The sequence below is a fragment of the Rhinatrema bivittatum genome, chromosome 13, assembly GCF_901001135.1.
Source record: "Rhinatrema bivittatum chromosome 13, aRhiBiv1.1, whole genome shotgun sequence".
Taxonomy (NCBI): Eukaryota; Metazoa; Chordata; class Amphibia; order Gymnophiona; family Rhinatrematidae; genus Rhinatrema; species Rhinatrema bivittatum.
The window spans coordinates 58,867,723-58,880,970 of NC_042627.1; the positions used below are offsets into that span (position 1 = coordinate 58,867,723).

The window sequence follows — 13,248 nt, forward strand, 5'->3', positions numbered from 1 at the left end:
AGACTGGGTGGACCATTTGGTCCTTTTGTGCCGTCATATCTATGTTTCTATAAAGAAAGGAAAATACCTTGCAGTTTTCCATAGTTGACTAAAGATCCACTTAAATGTAACACCCCCAGTGTAGGTGCCTAAATATGCAACAGTTGTGAGGACATTGGCAAATGGGTGAACATCAGGGTAAGGATATTCTACCATCTACATTCAGCAATGCACATAACAACTGCTGCCAGTCTCTCCAGGTTATGAATGTAGCCACAAACTGGAGGATGAGAAATGTCAATTCGTTTGGCAATGGTGAGACCTGCAAGATTTGTAATTTCAGATAAAGATGTGACAGTCTTCTGGAATATCTAGCCAATTAAATTGTTTCCTTTACTGGGTTAGTCTATATTTTACCCAATAATAAAGAAACTGAATATTTTCATGAAATGGTAACATAACATGAGATAATTTTCAAAAGAAGATATGTGCATAAAAGTAGCATATAGCATTTCAATTTTCAAAAGCATCTACATATGTAAAACTTTTGACAATTCAGCCCTATGGCATGAAGTTTCAAGAGAGTTATGCACATAACAGGAGCAATTTTCAAAAGTGTATTTACAAGCCTAAAACCCAGTTTTACTAGTGTAAATCCTTTTAAAAGTTACACTCTTTATTTACTATAAGGATGATGTTACGCTATTATTGCATTATTATTTCACTAGGTAAATCAATCTCATTGTTGTATAACTATGTATGTGAAACTGTAATTCATTGAGACTTCCAGAGCAGCGGACTAGAAATTGGTTAAATAAATAAATAAATATCTAGCCATGTAGCTGAATGAATTTCAGGCAATCTTCTGAATGGCTATATGTTATTTTTCATTAATGTTCTTTATTGGAAGGTTCTAGTAAAAACTAAGGCTATACAAATTTTGTCCACAGTACCAACTGAAGACATCTCTACTGCCCATCAATAAATTCCATGTACTTTACATCAATCCAGTTTCCCATGATGATTGGGCCTGTAGAGATGTGGCCTTTAAGTGGCCAATGACTAAACTGTTCATTAATTACTTTGGGCAGCAAGGTTTGCTTAAGCAATGCACTGCTACAGTTCTCCCCGGAGATGAAAATTCATCATTTCTATGATGTGCCCAGTTCCTTCCTCTCAGACAGGAGATCTGAAATTCCCATACATCAGTGGACTTCACTGTTTTTAACCAGAAGACACTTGTGATCCAATGGGACTGGAATGGCATCGGGTTGGAGAGGGGAGTTGTCCCTCCCTCCCCCCACTCTCATGGACAACCAAGGGGAGACTCCCTCTGATATAGCAGCTAGCTGGTACCTCTTCCTACCCCTTTCCCCGGCTTCTCCCCAACATTTCCCCCTCTCTTCTCCTTGGCCCCTTCCCTGCCCAGCAGCCCCACCACTTCTCCACAATATTGGTGGTGTCTCTACCCCCCTTTTCCTCTCTGGAATCTCCCTCTCTCACACACACACACAGATTGTCACTTACACACACTCTCTCCCTCAAATACACACACTAAAACACTGTCTCTCCCTCACAAACTCACGCACCTTTCTACCTCTGGTCTCAACTCCCATCTGCTCTTCGGAGCCTGAGGGAAGGTTCAGCTTCAGTTGCACCACTCCTTCCAGCCAGACTGGCCCCCAGGATGCCTGCTTCTTGTCCCTCAACCTGCTGGGGCAAAAGCAACACTGCTGAGCCCAATTCAAGGGAGGAGGAGTCCAAAAGCATGGCTCCAATGGCCGGGGAGAAGAGCAATGTCCTCTCCTTCCACCTCCAGAAATTTATATATTCATGGACAGGATGAGAAGCATTGCAGCTGTGCAATGAGTGTGCACTGTGCCTCACTGTACTCTTCTTCGGGGATGGTGCTTGCCCAAGCATCAGGATTAAAATAGTTAAATTGGGAACTGCCAAAGTGCAGTAGGACATTGTCTGAACAAAAAACAACCCAATGGATGTGGACTCAGTGAAGATCCCACCAGAGCTGCTGTGTGAAGGCTCAGCGGAGACTGCAGGAGCTGCCACCAGCCCACAGGTCTTACCTTGAAGAGCACTGCCATACACCATCCCAACACCTAGGACAGTGAGCACAGTCAGTGCTGTTGTCATTTCTTGTTTCCAAACTGGGCCCTTTTTAAGGGCAAAGGCCCCCTGTACCAGTTATTCCAGGAGTACAGCTAATGATTATGGGCTATGTCCAAATTAAAATAATAAAAAAAACCAAATTTCACATCAGACCACAGCTTCCCTTTTTCCTATTTTATTGTGAAAGATATCCAAAGAGAGCTAATGGCAATCCCTAAAGATGTTCTGAATCTCCAAGCACTTACAATCAGTTATATAAATCATACATTTCATTGAATAAACATCAAAACCAATCAACATCATGCAATGTCCTTACGCATTTCCTTGCATCATATTCTAATGTTCAGTTGCTATGCCCCTAACCAATCATGGATCTGGTGCACCATTCCCAACCCAATCATCTATTTATTTCTCACTTTACATCATAATGCCAATGCATGCCCCTCTACCAATCACCTTAGATCTTAAGGCCATGAATCTCTGATCAGCCATCTTAGGCCTCAAGTCACATATCCCTTATGTCTCCATTTTGTAGAAGACAACATGCAATGTTTTTCTTCATCTAAACTTAAAAACATTTTTTTATCCATCATAAAACAGGAAGCTTTGCAGTTTTATTCTAGCTAGGTTCCTGGTGCAAATCTAAAATTGCCCTAGATTCCAGACAGAATAATTGCAACATTGTAAGACGTAGCATGTAGAAACAGCATTCTTATCCTAACTTAAAAACATTTTCCACTGTGACACTCATCTAACTGGCCTACTTAGAGATCCAAGAATCTCAGAGGTCCCAAACTGAGGACCTCTTAAAACTCACTGTTGACAAAAAGGCCACCATTTCATATTAAGTAAGAGCCAGCTGGTGCGATGACGAAAAACTTGCTAAAGAACTGATCAGCTTTGTATAAATATCACTCCTGGACACCTGCTGGAGGTATCTATTCACCCAAGAGCATATTTCTCTCTCATGTTTTCCCTGGCAGCTTCCAGCTCAATCTGAATTAGCCTCTGCTGGACCATGGCGCCATGAGCCTTCATTCAAATTTATCCAAAGTGTTTTCTCCTATTGCTATATCCCCACCTGCACGTCAGGCCACCCAGTGCAGTGACCCGGCCAACGTGAGCCCTAAGTCTGCTGACCAGGTGTAACTGTTGAGTAATGGCTGAGAGGCCTCTGCAATATCCCCATCACGGACTGGCCCAGGGAGCAGAAGCCTGGCCCAGGATTGTAATCCAGGTCCTTCCGTGTGACAGTGCACAGCACTTGCCACAGAGTCACAGGGCCAGCCCAACCTATTTTAAAAGAAAAGAAAAAAAACCTTCTAATTCTTTCATGTTCTCTCTCATTTTGCATCTTCTTCACCTGTATCTAACATGTAGCATTTCATTGTAACCCTGGGGTGCCCAGGAGTTTTTAAATTACAGAAGATTTTTGTTTTGCACATAAATTAAGCTATCCTAAAAGGGTATTTTTCCTCCTCTCAAGTTTAATGAAAGTTAGTGACATAGCCTTAGCAAGTGGGAGCAGAATATGACTCGCCAAGTTTTGTGTGTGGTTTGGAGTATGGTAGATATGTTTTACATCAAACCAGGACCTGGGAAATATCTAATGACAGCTTTTTAGCACTAGATGAAGGGGTCATTCAGAGGAAAAAGGTTTAAGGTTTTTAACCATAGACATAAGTCAGACGTCCTTCCTGTGTAGAGAGCCAAGCAAGCTATTCTGTTCACAACTGCACAGAATGCTTGAGATCTAGACAATTTCTTGCTGCGTTGAAGGATACATTTGAGTGGAAGGGAAACAGGGTTAGCCTAGGAGGTGATGAGAAACGAGAGCATAGTAATGTCTGTGCATACGTTACTTTGCTACTGCAACCCTGAATTTGGGGAATATTTGAAGATTCACGAGGTCAGTCACAAAAGATATTGGGGCTTAAGTCACACGTATAGTCCCAATCCACTCTCCAAGTCCCATTCAGAGGGTTCTGCATCGGGAGAAGATATCCGCCAGAGTCCAAGGCATTAAAGGGAGTCAATCCCCAGAGAGACACCCGACTGGTTTTCTAACATAAAGCATTTACCGAAGCACTTATTCAATAAAATGGATCGGACACAGAATACACTTTTTCTTTGATAAATCGACAATCCAGAAATATATACTGGAATCAGCAATTGTGTGGTCCCGCCTTCCTGTTGCTAGGGTTGCCCTTGTTTCTTTTTTTAAATTTAGGGCCACTACCAGCTATTCCAGCTGGAATTTAGGGACTATCAGGAGTCTGTACAATGCACACAGAGCTCCCTGAAAATGGTACCCGAGTAAGACTGAAGTTCTAGTTGGATCCGTTTCTTTATTTCCACACCTAATTCTCTTTTTGTACCAGTTAGGTACCTCCTTGACTCTCTCTGATGTATACTGGATGGGTATAAGCTGGTGCCCCGACTTCTCTCTCCTACTTCCTCCAGATGCTGAATAAGTATCTCCACCTTCTCCAAAGCTTTTGCTATGTGAGTACAGACTTTCTAGAGTTGAGGGAATCAGATGAGAAATACACCAATTCCCAAACCAAAAAGTGAAGAAAAGGTGAAAAAACTTCTTTTTAACTGAAGATCCTAAATAATTTTCTCTAACTTCAAAAGAAGGCCTCTTAAATCTCCACAAATTCATGTCCCACTGAACTGGAACACACAATGCTAAACAAAGCACTTTTTTTTTGGCCCACACAGAGCCCGGTCCTTTCCTCTTCCTTATCCCCAGACAGACTCAGGAATATGCCAGTGGGCATTTCCAACAGCAGGAAGATAAGAGTCTGTTATTCAGAGGATCCCAAATCATTCTGCTGTTCATAGCCTCCATCCATGAAAGTTAGGAGAATAAATGGACTCTCTTTGGATCTTGCTGTTTGATTCTAAGGGCCTTACTATAAAAAGACTTTCCTTTGATTTTTCTGCCCATGAAAAGAAAATATTTATTGACTAGGGCCTTAAGTCTGGAGGGCATCAGCACAGGGCAGCTCACAGCATACTTTTCTGTGGAAACAAAATGCAGCACACGTCGATGGCACTGCCGATTTAAAGGGACAGGGCATGGGGGATCAAACTCAAAGCGTTGCCTGGGTGCAGGACCTGGCAGCACTCAGGCCACTGGATCCTCCCATTTGTTTATATGTGTGGGGATAAACTCTATTCAGAAACTGAAAAATAGTTTGCAGCAGCAGTTTCCCCTACTCTCAGTTATAGGAACGCGTTTACCGAGCCGTGCTAAAACATGTCCACCCTAGCACTTTAACGGCTGCTTTTAATGGGACGTACATTACAGTGAATTAAGCCTATTTACCAGCGTGCATTATTAATGAGCCAAAATGCAGGAAGGCCCCTTTAGTAAATCAACCTTAGAGCTGGAATTTGGCAGGAGCAGGGCAACAAGAAGTTCATTTACAAAACTAATCGTGGGAAGCAAAAGAGAATCTGTGGGGTCCGTGTCCCTCTTTTTCCTCCCCCAGGCCTACAGCCACCAGTTGAAAGCGTTTAGTAAAACTGGTCCCAGGGACTCTGCTTGTGTGCTTCGCAAAGGGTCTGTCCTCCTGCTCAGGACGAGGACCTTTCTACCTTCCAGCTCTCGCTAAATAACCTTTTATGGTTTTTCAGGCCTTCGTGGCAGGAATTCTATTATTCTTGGCAACTTGAAATCCGTAAGCCCTCTGCAGTTAAAAGTTTCACATTTCCAGTTTTGCACAGATAACTCTTAGAATTATCCATAGTCTTCAAAATGCAAATGAGAAATTAGATCGCCAGAGATATGTACTTATCCAGTTTCCAGTTCTCAACCAGACTAGGAAAATAATTCAGGAAACAGAGTGATTGAAGGCAAACTTTATAAGTTCTGAAGATTTGTTTTTGTCTATTTCATTGAAAGACGGTTGGCATTTTGGCAAGGGGAATAAAAGGTGGAAAATTGCCAATAAGGAGGGGCATGTAGTTACCTCATATTGCCCCTGTGTATTACACCAGCTAAGTGTCTGGCTTGGTCAGTGGTCCAAAAGAAGTCTATTACATCAGCTTCAGAATCCCTGTAATATTAACAAGAAAACAAAACACGTTCTTAGTATCACAGGAGCAGAAAAAGAGAGATTCTGAAATTGATATCATAGTCCACCTGAGGACCACTGACCTGGCTGGAAATGGATTCAGTGTAATGCAGTGGTTAAGGAATCAAGGGGAGGGGCTTAGGGCAGCTGCCAAAAAACCACCGCATCTTCTGAGGTATTACTTGCTCCTGGTAAGAGAGAGACCCGTTTATCTCCTACAAGGCTCAAAACCTTGTATAAAGAGGATTTTAGATATACTGGGGCTAGGACTGTTAATGGAACTGTAATGCCCCCATGAGCGATTAGCTTGCAGCGTCAGTCCTAGTGGGAGCCCCTCTTGGCCAGACTATGTTGGTCCTCGTGTGCTTGGCATCTGGCGCCTCCACCTGGAGAAGAAGGTGTTAGTGGAGTGGGATTTCCCTCCATTCACCCCAAGCACAGATGGGACTAGAAAGAAGGCTGGCAGCATTTACAAGTATGTACGACTTTTACTTGATTGCACAATTATATACATTTCTACCTGATATCAACTGGCACATTTAGCCCCCCACAAACTACCACCATATAAAAAAAAACCTTCTGATATTGCCTTTGATCTAATGTAATTCATCCCTGCCCCTCCTTTGCCTTTCCCACTATACCCCATGTCTCACCCGTGTGAAGAAATGCAACTGGGCCACTGGGTGGGTACTGCGAGTCATAAGGGGTGAGGGGATCCATAGTGTCCAGATTGATGCTGCTGTCTCCTCTGCTCCACTTCCAATTTACTTGTAATAGAAAACAAGAAAGAAATAAAGAAAATGTGGATTACCTGGCTTCAGGGGGAGGCTGCCAGAGCATGAGAGCTGGGAAGACATGGCTTGTGGAGTAGGCCAGCACAGAGTGAGTACAGCTAGGCAGCATCTGCTCTCAGCACTGGTGACCAGCCCCCCCCCCCCCCCCCACCACGCCGTGAAAGAAAACAGTGCAGAGGGAAGTCCGTGATGCGGGCGGCTGGATCCTGGCTGTGGAAGCAATGGAACAGCGTAGGCCATGACCTGAGCGATGCAGCGACTGAAAGGAGGCGGGGGAGTTAGTGAGCCACGACAATCGTGGGACAAGAGTGGGAGAGGCCAAGGTCAGTGGCGGTAACCTGTGATGAGAAAGAGAGCGATACCGGAATAGCTGATGGAGGGGGGGCCGGATCAGGCAGTGCAGCGTTGGTCTGCCACCCCTGCCCTCCCTCCCCATCAGAGGCTAGGCTGCAATGAGAGAGGGGGGCCATGAAGGAGAAGAGTCAGCTGAGTGGGAGGAAACAGCTGGCTGGCAGTAGTCAGCGGTGATCACAATTGCTGCCAGCTTCCTCCTCCCATTCTCAATCCGAGCTGGGAAGAGAGAGCAAACAACTGATGCCGGGGCCTCGGAAAACAGCTGACTGGGCAGCTGTCTCCACGAAATGCCAGGTCATTGGAAGTAAGTTCCCATCTATTGCATCACTGTGGTTTTAATATAAAAATGTGGCAATTGGCGTCAAGGTCTTGGGGAAGCCCCATTGCCCAGATGAGGGCTAGGCAGGTGACATCAGTGGGGTACTTGCGATCTCTGAGGGAGGGCCACTAATTTTAATTAAAGTAAGACAAATTAGACTTAATTAAAACAAAAGAAAGGTGGTGGCCAGGTAAGGGGACCCTGGCCACCTGACTGATCCCACCTCCCCAGCTCCAGAGCCAATTTTAAAAGCGATGTTTGCCCTGACTGAAACCAGGCCAACTTTGGTGTTAAAAAAACCCTTAAAACACTGATGGTGGACACTAGAGGAGGACCTAAGAATCCTGACCCAGCTTTTAGAAGAATTGTCAGAAAAATAGTTTTTAAAAGAAAAATGCAAATACCAGCAAAAGTCTTTCCCACTCTTTTAAGGTTTTTAGCAGCTTAAGGGAAAATGGGTGAAAGAGGGAAATATTTTTGCCACTAGGGAAAACATTTTCCTAGTTTGAATAAATGGGCACCACCCCTATAAACATTGGTTGCGCCCAAAGCATCTTCAGCAAATAAGGACGAGCATGGCAACGAGGGGATACAGAAAAGCCGTTACCATGGCCGCACAGCAGTGGCTTCCCTGGTGACCCGTGAAGAGGCAGGTGCAGCATCACTACTGTAGGGTAAAGCAAAGAAGCCTAGGGAAAAATAAAAACGACAATGAGTTTAAAAATTCCACAACTCAGATTCTAGTGGGGGGAAATAGGGAGAGGGGTCCGCAGAGAGCATTTTCCACACTTACTAACCAACCCAGGGCACTTGTGCGGTGATGTCATCATGAGCAACGATCTGGGAATTACAGAAAGCCAGAGACAGGAACCTGAAGGAGAGCAAAGGCTGAACTTGAGCAGATAGGAAGTACTGACTCAGTGTTCCACTCCAAGGCCTTTAAAAGTGCTAATAGTAAATAGAATAGTAAAAATGTATGACTGGGAGTGAATGAGCCGTGTGAAAGCACTGTATCCAATCAAGGGAAGGTTGAGGGTAGAGTAGTTAATAGTAATCCTGATGCTGTAAATCGGTGACTTGAAGCAGCTTAAATGAGCAAGAGAAAGACTGCGAAATTATATACTTGTGAGATGAGATAACTTGTCCAAAGATCAAGTAGGCATACATAGCCAAAGCCCATTCACCTTAATCTGCTTTGCTTAGGTGCTTATTGGTTGAGAGATAAAGTATATTTCCCCTCTTTCACCCAGTGAATGCTAAAGTTGCTGTAAGAAGGAAATAAAGTAACAGCTCTGCCCAGGCCACCCACACCCACAAGTCTAGGGGAAACAGTTCCAAGCTATAATACTGGGTGGGTGAATGTACTGTCCCTTTCTCCTAGGGCTAAATTAATCATTATTTCTTTTGAAAAATAGCAATACAGTAGCACCAAGCCACCATTAAGACACATACTGAGGGAGCACGCAATACTAGTCTGCGTAAGATTGAATGGTAGTAGGGAGGCAGCCTCTCTTTTTTATTTTATTAAAGGATAGGTAGTAGGGTGAAGAAGGGAAACATCATTGGACAAGAGCTCCAGTCTGTGCATCTCAACTTCAACCAGCAATGCCAGCCAGGGAGACAAGAGTTAAGTGTGTGCACACACCACTACAAATATTAGTAAGTGAGCATCAAGAGTGCACTCTTAAGAAGTAACACACACCAAAGAAATACAATTAAAATCAAAAGAAGAATAAAATGATACACAGTGCTCATAAAGAGAAAGAAAAGAAAATAGAACAATGACAACATAAAATTAGGACGAACACAAGAGGAAGGAGAGAAAAGAAAAGAAACAGACAAACATTTTTTCACTTACCTGGGACACCGGAAAGGAAACTAAGCTTCCACACCCCTGAAAGATATAAAGTGTTCACAAAGAGTCAGTTCTTAAAGGAGTAATAAGAGAGTTAGTGTTATCAGAGTAAGCATTCCAATTGCCAGTAAATAAATTTAAAGAAAGTTAAACTTATCTGATAGAATTTCTGTTAACAGCTAGCTTTGGGGTACCATAACCTTTAATTGAAAGGAAAATAGGATTGTCACCTGTTTATCATATATGTTTTAGCAGAGAGCTCTTTTAATAATTGCTTTAAATACATTGAATTTTGAATGTTAGTTAAATACAGTGATTCCATCTGATTTATTATTTAAATCTCTGTCTTCCTCCTCTACCCTTGATGGATTGTTTGAGTGGGCTGTAATTCCCTTTAGTCCTGGTAAGATGCCCCATTAGGAAGGAGAGCATTCCTCGTAACTATCCCCCTTCGTGCAAACATCTAGTGACACCCAATTAGAAACATTTGAAACAGTAGAATCGTTACACTCAGCTACTGAACGCAGGAGGGATGACACATCACAAAGGAAGGGGGATTAAATACTGATGGGCACAGTCCCTCCCGGAAAACAAAACTCCACCTCTCGATCCACTGCAGGGTTCAAGCCCTCCTGAGAGAACCAACCCCACTTCCCAATCTGCCGCTGGCATTTGAACCTTTCTGGGGGACCTAACGTTACCTCCCAATCAGTTTCTGGAGTCTACGTCCTCCCGGGAGACCCAATTCCCCCTCCCAATCAGCTACTGGGGTCCACATTCTCCTGGAGGGCACAACTTTGCTTCTGCACAGCCTCCTTGGTGGGCGGGGCTTCCTTTACTCGGATTTATAGCTCATTTAGGCTATTGGCTTACTCATCGTTTAGTAATTCCAGCTCAGCAAAGCCCATGCTCAATGATTCACTTTTACCATCCTGGAGGAACCAACTTCTCTCAGCCACAAGGCCGAGACCCAAGCAGGATAGAAGAACTTGCGCTTATTGTTATCCCATAATCCTGTCTGGCCTTTTCTTTCTCTTCTGTAAACCAGATACCCAATCGTGTAGCCCCCCCACACACACACACACCATGATTTCGGGGTGAGGATCCATTTGTTTGATATGACTGCCTTCCAATTCATTTCCAACACAAATCTCTCTTTTAGACAAAGTTTTACAATTTAGGACTTATGCCAATATTCGTTTATGAAGTGATATTTCAGAAATTCATCAGTAATAAGGGGGTTGTAATATGCAAATTGCCAAATGTGAAACTCTGACTTACACCTCTTCAGTCGGGGTTTAATCACCTTCACAGCCGGAGCCTGCTAATTTTTTCAGCCTTGCTGGGACTTTCCCAGACTGGTGGCCTCTTCTTCCTGCCACCCTCTCTCTCCCCCCACAGCTCCTGGAAGAAGGGGTTTCAGATATTGCACATCTTATCTGTGAGAGGGGAAAGGATCCTCAATGAGAGATTCAGATCATACATTGTCTGGAGGCCAACTTGTGGGGCAGGAAGCTGGACGTTGGTTGTTTTAGGCTGTACCCCCTCAAAGAACAAATTTAGTTAGCAGAGAAAAACACAAAACGGAGGATCTGACAAGGTTACCCTAGAGCAACAGAATAGACAAGGAGACAGGGACGAGGCTAAACAAAAGGTCACTTGGGACTGGATCCAGAAAGCCCCCAATATTTTTTATTCAGTGTTTAGAGGTACGAGTTAAATTTCCATCTCTGACTATTGAAGTTAAAATGGAAATAAAATTAACCCGAGAGAAAACTTTACTTCCATTTTAGTACAATTTTTTTTTTTTACTTCCAATTTTAACTGTGTGTGCTTTGTATCTCATTTGTTTATTACATCAGAATTAAAGTAAAAATTTATAGTGTTAGGGAAAAAAAAACAACAACAAACAATTCAGCACAAAAAGTTTAGTGCTGCTTTTTATAGCGATCTCATGACATCCCCTCCTTAAGGGAATCCCTCTGTGTCCCCCTGGCGGGCAGCAGGAGGCTGTGCTCTGTGCTGCTGCTTCCCAACATCTGTCCCCTCTACCAACTAGCTTCAGTCCTGTGGTTTGAACTGCAGGGCCTCCGGGACCCCCATGTAGTTCAAACCGCAGGGACTGAAGCCAGCTGGCAGAGGAGGCAGACGCTGAAAGCGAGCTCTCCTTCTGCCCACCAGGGGAAATCCCCAGTGGTGAAGCTGGGGGAACGGGGTGTCGGGGAAGCAGGCAGCATCAAAAGAGAAATGCCGCTGCCTGAACACATTTTCCAGAAGTGACCCACGATGCAATCACTTCCCTGATTAGTAACTTCTTCTTTTCTATTGGTTTTTCTTCTCCCTATGCACCCTGGAGACTGCTCTGTCGCACTGTTTGCTTCACTGAAATCATCACTATTCTCTGTTGTCTCGTCATCCATCCGCTTTCGCTTGGGAGTCCGCCCCTGGATTGCTCAGTTTACTGGTGAGCAGCCTATAGGATTCAGGGTCAGAAGCTTTACAAAATCTTAATATAATCACATTTAGTTAATTCCCCCAACCTAATACTTTAGTCAAGGCTGGTGAAAGGGTATTAGGTGCCTTTGGTGAACCTTCAATCTCACACCCTTCCCCTTACACACCTATATATTGGAAACAGCTCAGGTGCAAGATCTCTCACTCTTACCCGGCTCAGCATCCATCTCTCACTCTTCCACCCTTTGCCAACTCCTGCATTCTCCTCCCTTTGCTCCTTTTCACATGGCTTAATATCCCTTCTCTCTGTCTGTCTGTCCAGCATGTCTCCTCTCTTCTTCTCCCTCCATTTAATGGGCCACAGTCAGCATGGCTTTACCCAAGGGAAGTCTTGCCTCACAAATCTGCTTCATTTTTTTGAAGGGGTTAATAAACATGGATAAAGGTGAGTCAGTAGATGTAGTGTATTTGGATTTTCAGAAGGCATTTGACAAAGTCCCTCATGAGAGTCTTCTAAGAAAACTAAAAAGTCATGGGATAGGAGGCGATGTCCTTTCGTGAATTACAAACTGGTTAAAAGACAGGAAACAGAGAGTAGGATTAAATGGTCAATTTTCTCAGTGGAAAAGGGTAAACAGTGGAGTGCCTCAAGGATCTGTACTTGGACCGGTGCTTTTCAATATATTTATAAATGATCTAGCAAGATATAAAGAGTGAGGTAATCAGATTTGGAAATGATACAAAATTATTCAGAGCAGTTAAATCACAAGTGGATTGTGATAAATTGCAGTAGAGACTGAAAGATTGAGCATTTAACTGGTAGATGAAATTTAAATGTGGACAAGTGCAAGTTGTTGCATATAGGGAAAAATAACCCTTGCTGAAGTTACACAATGCTAAGTTCCAAATTAAGAGCTACCACCCAGGAAAAAGATCTAGGCATCATAGTGGATAACACATTGAAATCGTCAGCTCATTGTACTGTGGCAGTCAAAAAAGCAAACAGAATGTTAGGAATTATTAGGAAGGGAATGGTTAATAAAACAGAAAATGTCATAATACCTCTGTATCGCTTCATGGTGAGACCGCACCTGGAATACTGTGTACAATTCTGGTTGCCGCATTCTAAAAAATATATAGTTGCAGTAGAGAAGATTGACCAAAATGATAAAGGGGATGGAGCAGCTCTCCTATGAGGAAAAGCTGAAGAGGTTAGGGCTGTTCAACTTCAAGAAGAGACAACTGAGGGGGGATATGATAGAGATGTTTAAAATCATGAGT

General features: G+C 43.5%; 1 pseudogene; it reads right to left on the minus strand.

The window, feature by feature from the left end:
• The window catches only part of LOC115074738, a 64,999-nt pseudogene that overhangs the window by 15,400 nt on the left and 36,351 nt on the right, over positions 1–13,248 (minus strand).